The sequence below is a fragment of the Colias croceus genome, chromosome 10, assembly GCF_905220415.1.
Source record: "Colias croceus chromosome 10, ilColCroc2.1".
In the NCBI taxonomy this organism is placed as follows: domain Eukaryota; kingdom Metazoa; phylum Arthropoda; class Insecta; order Lepidoptera; family Pieridae; genus Colias; species Colias croceus.
Window position 1 is genome coordinate 2,067,255 of NC_059546.1, and position 14,308 is coordinate 2,081,562.

General features: G+C 32.5%; 1 protein-coding gene and 1 non-coding gene across 2 annotated transcripts in view; one reads left to right on the forward strand and one right to left on the reverse strand.

The window, feature by feature from the left end:
- Positions 1–14,308, forward strand: part of LOC123694757 (calexcitin-1-like) — a 51,453-nt gene that overhangs the window by 5,401 nt on the left and 31,744 nt on the right. Inside the window, exon 2 of the mRNA XM_045640324.1 lies at positions 8,065–8,089. The gene's annotated coding sequence lies outside the window, so the exon portion shown is untranslated. The remainder of the gene's footprint in view (positions 1–8,064; positions 8,090–14,308) is intronic.
- Positions 1,171–1,241, reverse strand: Trnag-gcc. The gene has a single exon. It is a non-coding gene; the product is annotated as a tRNA-Gly (tRNA).

The window sequence follows — 14,308 nt, forward strand, 5'->3', positions numbered from 1 at the left end:
CGGGAACGGGAACTATGCGGGTTTTCCTTTGCAAACGCGGGCGAAGCCGCGGGCGGAAATCTAGTTGTAAAATAACGTAATTTTTCCGGCATGTACCTGATTTATTGTCGTTTTGGTGCACGATATTTGCTCGAGCTGGTCATCTTTGGCTGCAAAGAGGGGGTTGGTCTTTGAATGTTCCTCTTGTATTGTATATTTCGTGAAGCAGCTAAGATATGACAGCTTAAAAAAATAATAATAAGTATCTCGATTTGTTACTAAATAATAATTCTTATAATTCCCTATACTTATACCTCCTCGAATTATCTCCTTATAGTGTGGGTGATAATTTTGCCATAATAGATCCGCTTTACTGTAAAAGGTACTGAATAATTTTGATTTTGAGTAATAATAGACTAAAAAATTTGTAACGTTAGTTCTTCCTACATACTACCCTATTGTTTTTAGGTAGGCACTATAAATGAACCTTCTCAAACATAAATATTATCTCTACAATCTTTAAAAGTTGTTTGAATCTAGATGATCGAGCATAATATTAATTAAGAAAATTAGTTTTCTATAAAGTATTATATTATCTGTGCTATAATTAAAATAAAACCTTCATCTCTCGACCTCTTTGATGATATCTTCCCTTTGAGAGATATGCGCTTTTTGAGATGCTCAGATTGCTGATAAGCCATGAAGGCGTAGAAGGCTTGATATGGAATGCCAATCAGTAAGCCACTTTGATGAATTTTAATTATAATGTTCAATTCAGTCAGCACTTTGAAGAATTACAGTGCACTTTAAAATCATCAATTGGTATATAATTTGACATAATATATTTTAGCTTTAATTTATATAGAAAATTATATAATTATGTAATTGTAATTTTAAAACCCCAGATAAAAAAAGGATTACAATATCTAGTAAAAAATGTAGAAATATACTAATTCCGTATTACCAGGTAATTATTAAAATTAAAAAAAATTATACCGGCAGAATTGATAACCTCCTCCTTTTTTTCGAAGTCGGTTAAAAATAATTATTAAATATTACTAGAACATCAAAAATTAGAAAAATTATTTTTCTTATAAAAAACGTTCAGTCAATTTTTATAAATTGTTCATGGCTATTGCGAATTAAAAATAATTTTAAAGATAAATTTAATTTAAAAATAAAAAAGGTATTTGCATCGGCCGGGAATCGAACCCGGGCCGCCCGCGTGGCAGGCGAGCATTCTACCACTGAACCACCGATGCTTGCTGATCGTAATCGAAACATGTAATACTTTCAAATAAATTCACTACTTTCACTCGATTCTACACTTTATTCGTATTAGAGTAATGATGATATCTCAAATTTCTCAGTATGAATGGTCTGATGACGTCACGATCGTTTGCGCAACTGTAGAGAGGTCATAATGAAGAATTGATAACGTTTTATTTTTGTTACCATTATTATTTACTACTTAAATTTGATTAATCCATACTAATATTATAAATGCGAAAGTAACTCTGTCTGTCTGTCTGTCTGTTACTCAATCACGCCTTAACTACTGAACCAATTTGCATGAAATTTGGTATAGAGATATTTTGATACCCGAGAAAGGACATAGGATAGGTTTTATCCCGGAAATCCTACGGGAACGGGGTTTTCTTTGAAAACGCGGGTGAAGCCGCGGGCGGAAAGCTAGTATTATCTAAATTATAGATTTTTAATAAACTGTACCATCTTTTGGACATACCTACATATTTTTGCCAATACATAGAATCAAAAATCCTCTAAAACTGTCTAAAAGATGAAATATTGCATTTCTCATAGAGCTCAAATATCAATAAATATTAAATACCTACAATTTTTTCTTTAAAATATTAATTTTATAGATCCACAATCAGAAACCACCTAGATTTTAGCACCAATGGCTTTATTTACCACTAAAAATGTGTATACTAAGTTAACAATAATAATTTTTGACCTACACTCCATATTTTAACTTTACGGTTCATTATAATCAGAGATAACTTTTAAACAAGCTCACAAATTCACAATGTCAATTAATGTCAAAGTTACATCCGTATTCAGTATTAAATTACGGATAACGAGTTGAATATTAATTATTTTCCACACCTAATTCATTTCATGAAGTCAAACGCATTATTTGTATTAATATGTTGTATCAAAAGTGAATACGGATTACACAAAAATAATCATATTTCGAATTTAATCGTTACTGATTTTAGTATAAACTAGACGTTTTTCTGCTCTATTACCCCGTGTGTCTGAACAAAAACCTAAAAACGTTAAAAAATTAGCCGAATTGGTAGAGCCGTTCTCGAGTTTTACGCTTAGCAACACATTTAGGTATTCATTTTTATTAATTAATTAATAATTAATAAAAAAAAACTTAACATTGCCCTTATAACTAGTATGTTTTAATATTTTAGGCGGGTAGTTTATAATAAAATTAAACATCGCGTATTAAAACTACATACATTTATTCTTAATCAGAACATTGAGCCAGTTTTATTTACCTAACCAAAAAAATGTGTGTACAAATAACCTTATAGGTACTGTTTCCTGCGGTTTCACCCGCATTGTTCCGCTCCTGTTAGTCTTAGTATGATGATATATAAGCTATATATCAACACGCTAAGACTATAGGCTATATAATATAGCCTATAGCCTTCCTCGATAAATGGGCTATCTAACACCGAAAGAATTTTTCAAATTGGACCAGTAGTTCCTGAGATTAGCGCGATCAAACAAACAAACAAACTCTTCAGCTTTATAATATTAGTATAGATAAATAAATGTTAGGCACTCAGAAACTTCTGATATATAACGTCAGCAATAAATTCAAAAAAGTAAGGAGTTAGGGAAACTAATTTCAAACTCAAACTGTTATCGAAACGTGTTCGCAGATCTTATGAAAATATTAATAAATTTTGATTTGGTTCTTTTATTAATCTTGTTATTGAGAAAATCTTTACAAACAATCTTCATATCAAAGTACTTCATATACTTAAGACATTTTGTTTGTTACGTTTCCACGACTAAATCATAGCAACATTTTGGACAAAATCTTGGAGCAAAAGAACTCGAATGCGCAGCACAAATAGTTCAAAAAATACATCTCTATAGTTACCTAGCGGTTGAAATAAGAGATGAAATTTTTACCGTGTTTTTTCTTGAGATAAAACTAGTATCGTAATATAGTAGCTTCAGATAATTTTATAAGAACGTGCCGTATTACATAACAATTTTTAACTAGTTTATTAGGTAGAGTCATCTCATTTTAACTTGGCAAGTTACATGTTACAGTTCTTTCACTAACTTCACTTCTGTGTAAAACTACTTATCTAATGATATTACTGGCCCGTCTATCGTCATTCTGCCAGGACATTTACGAACATTTATAAACCAGACATACCGAAGGAGTACAAGTGATAACTGCGTTAAAAACAACCGACTTCAAACTTGCACTTGCAAAATTTACAAATACCTACAGACAAAAATGCTCATAAAATAAAAACTACTGGGCCTATCCGAATAAAATTTTTATGGGACCAATTCGACACCATCCCGCATCGAACAAAAAAAGAATCACGTAAATCGGTTCAGAAACCTCGGAGTAATCGGTGTACATACATAAAAAAAAAAATATACCGGCCGAATTGATAACCTCCTCCTTTTTTTGAAGTCGGTTAATAATTAAAAACTGGGTAGCGAAACATCGTTCAAAAATTAATTATGCATAAGAAGTCTTTAATAGTAGGAAACTATTTTTTGTCCTTTCCATGTTATTAAGATGTGCAATGTGTCCTGTTGTAAATATTTAAAACGTGCCAACTACAAAGACTATAGATCTAAAATCAATGTTATCTACAATACCAACTTTACGCAAAAGAGTATCTTTCAAATTTCAATCAAACCTTTGTAATTTGTTCTATTTCCATAAATTTAAGTTCCAAACAATCAGTATTTTCACATAATATACCCGTGAAGTATGAATATTCAAAACACATGCAAGATAACTACCAACTTGTAACTCACTTTGAAATCGTATGCAAATGCGACGCGATAAACATACTTAGAAACACATTTGGGGTGAAATGTTCAAATAGTTGAAAGGCTTAAAGGCGTTACGATGGTAAAAAGTTGTTTTATTTTTACTGTACATTTGTAATGTATGATGTACTAGCTTGTAGCCCGCGGCTTTAACAGTGCCGGATTAAGCCAGCGCGGGGCCTGTAGCAAATTCTGTCAAGAGGCCCTTCGTTTGCTATAGTTTCTCAAGTTAAAGGGTATTAAATAAAACTGTACGTACACGGTGCTTCTGTGTGGGTGTTATGTTACCAGATATTGAAAATTTTTCCCCGACTACGGAAGAAAGAGGGTTATGTTTTTCGAGTGTATCTATGTATAATATTTATTTGGCACGCCCTGCAGTATAAACCGCTGAACCGATTTTGATTTATGAGGTGACATTGCAATCATCTGAATTAATATGGTAGCGGCGGTGTTAGTGCCGTTCTACATAAATTAGCTGTCAGGGTTTAATTTTAATTTTAATATAAATATTTGTATATGATAATTTTTTTAATATGTTAAAAATTCTTTTGTTACATAAACGATAAATTTTTAATTAAATAAATTACATAAAAAAAAATGTTTCAAAATTACAATGATTACCTATATTATTTTTTATTTTCAAAATATATAAATGCGGATAGCGGTAGTTTTTAGTCTAGAACACGGGACATTTTATTTTTAGAAAGAAAGAAGGAAGAAATCATTTATTCCAATACACACAAACACACAAAAATAGCATTGTAAATTATGAATAATAGGTAATAGAAAACATAAATTTATGTATGGTTGCTTGCGCTAAAAAAGGAAGCCACTCAGGATACCTGAGGCATAATACCTTAACACTGATTTTCAGTGACACCTTACGACATCCACATTGTCAGCTGCTTTACTGGATAATAATTAAATATAATTCCTGAATAATAATAATTTTGTCATATCCATCACGGAGTTCAAATGAATTAAATCGCGGGCGAAAACGACTCTGACGTTTTTAAGCTATATAAAAGTAACAAAATAAAAGTATTATGCTTATTAAAATTATCTTATAATGATCATAAACCTTTATTGCACTATAAAAATAATCACATTCACGATCGAAAAATCCAACAGCACTACTATCTTTTAACCATTTTACCGTTTTACCCATAAAAATGGCAAATTCATTTTCAAAATACTGGCAGCATACGTTGAAGTTTTGTATTCCTTCGTTATTCGTATATGTAAAATTATTATTTGTATAAAAAATGAAATAAGCCAAATAATCTACAGAGAACCTGTAAAACGATCTTTTTGTTTGTTTTCGGGAACAAATTTTACAGCGTTTTAATATCACATTTTTTACTAAAATAGTAAACCCCTTTGACGTATTGCATGACACTATAGTAGGGGAGCCCAAGAGGGGATTTTGGGATTTACTCGAGCGCGTCAGATTACTATAAGGGACGGTACCTTAGCTATTCATTAGTACCTCTAGTCAATATGAGCAGTTATGGTTGGTGGGTGCGCTCAGGGGCCCCGCTGGAAAATTTGAATAATCCATAATTCCCTAAGGTTGAGCTCGAATCGTCAGATTAGCGAAATGGGGACTTCTTATATTGTAATTAACCCCCCCATATATTAATCTGACGCGCTCGAATAATATTACTTTAATTTTTTACCCTTTCTTCATAGCGATTAAATCGCCACTTAAATCGTCAGATTAACGTATACTATTTTTCAGTGACGTCCTGGAGCATGCAAAATATCAATATCTAACGCGCTTGAGTATTTCCAAGCCAATTTTTTTCTTTTTTAAATTAAAAAAAAATCAAAAAACCCTTCCCCACCGCTAAAAGTGAAAACATTATAGGACCTTTTTTTCTCGCTATGGTCTAATCTACCAATTCTAATAGGTTCCCGTGACGCTCGAGTAAATCCACATTTAGCATCCTGGGCTCCCCTACTACTATAATCGCTGTAGCACTGGCGGAGGTTCGTATTCGTTATTGATTTCGTATTTTCTTTGACAAGGGCGATGGATGATTGTCATGCTCCATCTGCCTTTTATTTTGTAATCTAAGGTTTGATAGTCGATAGGATCCTATTTTATTTGATCGGGTTGTTACGACTAGTTCGTTCGATGACAATATCAGGGGATTCCCCTGTTAGTTTTGCCGTGCTACCAACTTGCGTGTAGCGCAGTGCAAGCAATACAACACAACTTTTGGTGTAGCCAGCGCTCAATTGTAGAAACGTGGTAAAATTTTAAATTATTGTTGTAGATTTTGATACCAACGTTTCTCGTGGTAGGTGTATTTTTTTACGGTACGTGTATTATAAATTGATATTTTTTTACGGTCAGACAGGTATTAGACCGCGGGGCCCCCCGAGTCGCGGGGCCCGTAGCATTTGCTACTCTTGCTACGTGGCTAATCGGGCACTGTGCTTTAACCACTTTGTCTAAAACTTAACAAATAATACCTTCCTCATGAACCAATCTATTTATTTGTGCTAGTTGTTCAAATGTTTAGATCATTCATGACATACCTAGATAGTAATATAATCGTAAAAAAAGTTACATTAAACGTCTTAGGTTCAGGAATCATCATCATCATCATCATCATTGTGAAAGAACTTTTGTGATTAAATGAAATTAAAAAAAGACGTGTGGCACTCGGGGCCTGCCGCGGTAAAGCTATTGCATAGCATGCCTTCAGGCTACACCTCCGAGCCCGTCGGAGTGGGGAGCGTGAGGTTTTTTCGTTACGGAATTTCTCGATTTAGTCCCCGCGCTCAAGGCCCGTGATAGAAGCTATGAAATAGCTTAAAAACATCGAAGAAAAAAGTTGTACTTCTCTTGCCCATTGAAAACTTAATTTCATCTGATTCTAACGTACCTATGATCTTTTTTGAAACAAAACAGTTTTGTAAATGGGAAAAGCTTAACGTCTTTCATCTTTCTTAGGCTTACTTTTAATAAATTCCTAACTTTATGATTTAACGTAAAAAAGATGCACATAAATTTGAAAATCAATAAGCCCTCACCATTATTGAAAGTGGTATACCGTATCCTATATTATGATAATCCGCCTTTGTAAGGGCCTTGTGTCCTGAACACACATTCTGTTATTGGAATCACGATTTTTATTGGATATCCTTAACGTTTTTATCGGAAAAGGGTTCTCAATTTTTTCTTTAGAGGCTGTGAAGTGGTCTAGTCGTTATCAATAGGTATGAAAGTTAAAAACAAACATTAAATCTATTACTAGATTTGAGCTATCCTTTTTATATAGTTACCTAGTAGATATTGTAAAGTTACCTTTTTACAATGTAACAATAATATTTATTTACTAGCTCACCGCCCGCGGCTTCGCCCGCTTTGTCTAAAACCTATTAATTATATACCTCCTTAAACCTTCCTCTTGAATCACTCTATCTATTAAAATAACCGCATCAAAATCCTTTGTGTAGTTTTAAAGATTTTAAAGTGACAGAGAAAACGACTTTGTTTTATTGGTCTAAGATCCGAATATAAGTCGAAAATCGAAATGCAACGGCGTGATATAATAGAATGAGACCAATTTTATAATAAATTTAGTGTATTAAAAAATGTATTAAAAATGGGTTGACTGGGAAAATCCTGGACAGGATATTTTTTATTAATTATTAAAAAATCTTTTATTTTCATTGCAGTTTCGAGATAATAAAACAATTTTTTTAGTTGCATTTCGACTTATATTCGGATCTTAGACCATATTATACTATAGTGGTGTTATACATAATTAAAACATACATTTAATTGGATTACAAGATGGTTATAATATTTTTATTAACTTATTATTTTTAGTGTTAAAAATATTGATTACATAATTATGATAGGTATGTATTTAAACAACAAAAAATACCTACCAAAACATTTTTTTTGGAAAATAAAACCTCTCTTTCTTTACAAATAAACATTGTGTAAAAGTTTTATAAGAAAGTATATTTAACGATTCTTTTTGTTTTCAGATACTTGACGCTCTTCGAAAAACACGTAAGTGAATTTTTTATTTACTGCTTTCAGTACTTTAACTGGAGTGTTTAAAATATTTTTGTTGACTTTTCTTTTAGGTATAAATTTTGAATTGTCTAAGTTCGCGTATTTGAGTAAATTTCTTGTTAATACGGTTTATCACTTGGTTCCGTATATTATATACAATTAATATACAGAATATATAATATATAAGGTATATTGTAGGTATAGGCGTGTTCGAATAAACTAAATACATAGGTTTATAACTGATATTTTATTCTATGTGAAACTGAAATATTATCATATTTATTTAGTTTAGATTCCATGGTGCTATGCTTATTAAAAAATAATAATAACTCAGTCGAATTATACTTACCAATAAAGTATTTCTTTAATAAAAAAGTATTGTATTTGTGTCAGGAAATTCGTTTCTCAGTCCGTCTTTCAATTTCAGGAAATTATATTTTATCTGTAACAATTTTAATCTGTGATGAAATTCTTTTTGGGACATCTGCTTATCAATGAATAATGAGAACATTTTACTTGATAAAATTTCCTGAAAATGATGATTAAATTTGGATAATTTTACATAGATAATAGAATTTCCTTAAAATGATTCCTTAAAAGAACAGACATTATTTTTCGACAAGGCCTTGATATGCGAAATAATTTTCTATTATATTTTACAAAACACCTATTTAACGCTTGTTATTCCTAGTTCTTAATATGTTTTGGTTTGTTATATTTATGTCGACCTTGATTATGATTAACTATTGAGAATTTAAAAGCCTACAAAAAACAACAACTCTAACTCATAGTAAATTAATAAAACGACTACCGTACATTAACATTCCTACATAATAAATAAACAGTAAAAAGACATTTCACGGATTACAATTTGCTTTCCACTTAACTCAGTGCACTCGAGCTCAAGTAGTTTAAGTTGCATTAACCTAAATAGTCATTTAAAATAGCAGTTTAAAACGTGCTCGTGTTACAACGAACGTGTTAATACAGCCTCCAGTCTGGTGGAAAATTATAACAAGGATTTAAAGTAGTTTTTAAGCTATATAGCTTAAAAATAGAAGTTTTTTTAGCATAGCTTCTATCGCGGGCCTTAAGCGCGGGGACCGAATCCAGAAATTCCGTAACGAAAAAACCTCACGCTCCCCACTCCGACGGGCACGGAGGTGTGACTTGAAGGCATAGCATGCAATAGCTTTACCGCGGCCAGTCCCCGAGTGCCACACGTCTTTTTTGAACGTTTTTGTGACAGACTTTTCTTAGTCGAAATGTTCATACGAAGACGAAGAGATGTATATGCCTGACCAGCTGCGCCCCGCGGTTTCACCCGCGTTGCTCCGCTTATGTTGGTCTTAGCGTGATGATAATATATGCCTATAGCAGTCCTCTACAAATGGGCTATCTAACACCGAAAGAATTTTTCAAATCGGTCCAGTAGTTCCTGAGATTAGCGTGTTCAAACAAACAAACTCTTCAGCTTTTTATTATTAGTATAGTTAATCATGGTTTTACGTTAAAGTTTTCATCAAATAAATGACACAGAAATAATCATAATAGTTTTGCATTCGAATGCTATTAGAATTCAAATCATACTTAATTAATCAAATTCTAATCCAATTCAGTTGTTGATTCATCATCCCTTGGGACCACTTTGAAAGTTTGATTTCCTTTGATTGGACCCTTCACCTTATGCAAACTATACCCTATTACCAATACCTCTATAAATTAACTGATCGCATAATTTTGGTTTCCAATAAAAGGAATCTTTTCCCATTTTTCCAGCATTTATCAAAGACTTCAAAAAACGGAGAATTCTCAATACCTGCTTGAACTTTTGACTGGTTAAACTGAATTAGATTATACTCTTTTTATTTGAAAACTGATGTCTATGGTAAAAGTTAACGCCTTCTTAATATGACAACTAAAGCTGGTTGCAGAGCTTGACCGACCATCAGTGCGTACGTCAGTCGCGCTTGTCATATGTATGGAAATTCATAAAACCGTTCATAGCTAGACCGACCATACGCACGCGTATTGTCATGCGTATTAGTGTCATAGTCATACAATTATTGTTGATGCGTATCGTCAGGACCGACGGTACGCACTGACGGTCGGTCAAGCTCTGCAACCAGTCTTATACTAACGCCAGAGTACAGTTTCATCACTTTAAGCTTTAAGTTGAACTCTATGAGCTTTTATTATTAAAACGTAACATAACAATAAATTCCAATATATCCAGAATTTTCCATCTACACTAATATTATAAAGAGGAAAACTTTGTTTGTTTGTTTGATTGTAATGAATAGGCTCATAAACTACTGAACCGATTTTAAAAAATCTTTCACCATTCGAAAGCTACATTATCCACGAGTATTATAGGCTAGGTTTTATCCCGGAAATCCCACGGGAACGGGAACTATGCGGGTTTTTCTTTGAAAACGCGGGCGAAGCCGCGGGCGGAAACCTAGTTTTCCATATACAAACAAATAACATATAATCCTCTTTACCATAATTAACATATTGCTATTAAAGCGTACACAGAATACGTCCCGAAATTAATGTTTTCTCGTAAAACAAAAGTGAGCTCCATTTGGACGTCAAATGAGTGTTTTAATTTAATGAATATTGGACGCTGCATGTGCATAAACTTTGTTAATTAACATTTAATATTTGAGTTTTACACCCATTATTTACCTACGATATGTCATGTTACCGCGATACACACAAACATACAAAAAAATCTTCGTAGTTCAGTTCTTCAAGTTTTTTTTTTTTATATCTTTCGAATATTATAATTAACGTTAAAAATTTGTGAACATCATTAGATTTCTTCACTCTTTCACGCATAAAACGGTGATCGGATCTCTATAAAGTATGGAAGAGAGACAAATTACCCTGGATTATCCCATTTTTTACTTCGGGCTTTTATCCGGGCGCCACGCATGGGAAGCTTACAGATTGATTATAATACCTATACTTGCCACTCGTCCTGAATAAAAAATTAAATATTGCCCATGTCCAGTAACAAGTGTGTGAAGTCCCATGTCCCCGTAGTGGGGTAAGGGGCAGATGCATTATGCATACATCTGTTTCACTGATCGATTTTTCTTTAGGGACAAGTAGGCCTTCTGAAGGGACAAGTAGACTTCTACCAGACCGAGACATTTTTTTTCTTCGTCTCCACCGGGAATCGAACCCAGGGCCCCTCGGTTCTACGCTCACTCGTCAACCACTGTACCAGTAACAAGAATGTATATTAAATACTAGTGGTCCGCCCCGGCTTCGCCCGTGGTACCTACATGTTTAAACTATCCTATCTCTCAAGTTGGATCGAACTGCACATGGTGTGCGAATTTTATTATAATCGGTTGAGTGGTTTAGGAGTCCATTGAGGACAAACATTGTGACACGAGATTTATATATATTATTAAGATTAAGATAAGATTAAGATAAGATTTCTGCTGGTTAAATTATTTTTAAATCCCCTATAAATATTTTGACAAAACTTGTTACAAACGAACAATCGTATACATAAGATATATTAAGAAGAGCTGGAACGTCAACACATTTACACATTGCACATGTTAGGCCGGGAGATACTGACACAAAAATTCGGGTCATTTGTAACAGGATGGTGGTCTAGAAGGGTCTTATAGTACGCAATGACAAAAAGAAAAATGATGGACAGAACGCTGGTACCGGCGGACTACATCTTTTTTATAGGCTATCGGTAAATTCTAAAATTTTTGTGTTACAAATCGTTTGACTTTCGCTATTTATACGACGAGTTCAACTAACGCCCACGCGACTAGTCCGCCGGTACCAGCGTTCTGACCATCATTTTTCTTTTAGTCATTGCGTAATAAGACCTCTGTAGAACCGCCATTCTGTTACAAATGACCCGAAATTTTGTGTCAGTATCTCCCGGCCTATGTATGTGTCATATTTTGCAATTGTTTATAAATACAGGGTGATGGTGTAGTAGGAATATCTAAAAATCTATGAAGAATTTTGTGATACAGTAAATGGAAGAATTATAGACTATTTTACAGTATTTAATAAAATCATTTAATTTTTTGTTCATTTTCATTAGAAATGTCAATTTTTCTCACCAAGATTGGAGGATAAGGATCTTGTTAGAAAAATATAAATTTTGACTAAAATCGGCATTTTTTTTTCAAAAATCAAATTACTAATTAATAATCAGAGTTATCACATTATTAAAAAAAATAAGCCAAACTATACACAATTTTTACTTGATGCAATCCTCAAAGATCATGGACATAGTGTATTGCGCCTTCCACCATACCATCCAGAACTCAACCCAATAGAGTTACTATGGGGCATAATTAAAGGGAAAGTAGCATCACAAAATGTGAACTTTAACTTGAAAACTGTGGAAGAATTATTTAGAAAGGAAGCAAATGCCATATTAGTCTGGATATGTTTAGTGACGTTTGGAGAAAGACGCGAGAACATGAGGAAAAATATATTCAATTAGAACCAAAAGTAGATAATTACACTGACTCATTTACTGACGGCGAGTTCTTCGAGCGATGAAAGTTTCAGTGAAGTAGAAGATTACGATTAGGTATGATTAAATAGATTCTTCTTCTTCTCTATAGATACTGCTCTCTGAATTGGTGGTAAATGTTAAAACTGTTAAACTGCTAAGACGATTCAAAAGTGCTTCTAGAAGAAGTCTAATTGTATAAATGTTTGAGTTTGAGTTAAAAACCAATAGTGTGAAAATTATACAATATACATGTAACACATATTTGTTAGCGCGTATTGGTAGGTATTACGTACTTACTACAAATATAATATTTCTTAGATATCTTTACTCGACTAAAGTCAGGACAAGACTGCTCCGCAACTGCAGAAGACGTCCGTTATTTAAATCATTATCAAAACAACCATCCGTGTGTTGGGAGTGAGCGCACGTGTTATTTGTATTGTTTTTATGACCTGAAATTTAATTATTATTTGATAATTGAATGATTATTAATACTTTTATCCAATTGATTATTATTAGAATAAATAATTAACTTCATCAATTGATTTACTTTTAAAGTATAATTTTACAGGTGAATTATGAGAGCTTTCATAATTATATTTGCATAATATATTTATCTACAACGCACCCATTTTACAATTCAAGTCTAAAATGAAACTAGAGTCGCATTTATTTTTGAACATACTGTAAGTGAAATTGCATAAGTGTGAGTACTGTGAACATGCCAGCTTTCCTTAATTGACCTTGTAGATTTGCGTTTAATGTATGTCAATTCACATCAGAATATTGATTTGCTTGCGCTAGAATTCCAACACATCCTCATGTACTCATTTATATTAACAGTAGATTATTATCTTAACGAGAAACTAATTTGATCAAACAATAATTAATATTCAAATTGGGCTAGCATAACCGCATTGTTATAGCTAAATACATTCTAAATACAGATAGTGTTTATCATCAATGCATGCCGGTTTAACAATTTAGCAACATTTTCATATTAAATGTTCTGGAACAAATGCTATAGCGACAATCCGACGCATCTGCTGTGTCAACCACATTAGTATAATATTTTACGCTTGCTTTGATTATAAATTTGAAAATAATATATTGAACATACTTATGATTTTAACGGATTTTAAACGTGATTTATTCATTATACATTATTAACGACGTTAGACGTTTCTCACACTTTGCGGTGAAAATGGTCACGGGGAGACGAAGATTTTTTTTATCAAAGTACAACTAATGACGGAATATCTCTTCGTTTATGTCACAATATATGATTAGGAAGGTTTCCATGTTTTTAATAATAGGTATAGTACATAACAACGATTACACATAACAAAGATTTTCACCATTTTTTGTTGTTATATTTGTTATAAAAAGAAGGAGACTAAAGAAAACAATTCAAAATAATGGGAAATTAGAAAATTTAATAAAACTTTTACGTCAGCTACATAGTTATTTATAGCACATAACAACGATTACACATAACAAAGATTTTCACCATTTTTTGTTGTTATATTTGTTATAAAAAGAAGGAGACCAAAACAATTCAAAATAATGGGAAATTAGAAAATTTAATAAAACTTTTACGTCAGCTACATAGTTATTTATAGCACATAACAACGATTACACATAACAAAGATTTTCACCATTTTTTGTTGTTATATTTGTTATAAAAAGAAGGAGACCAA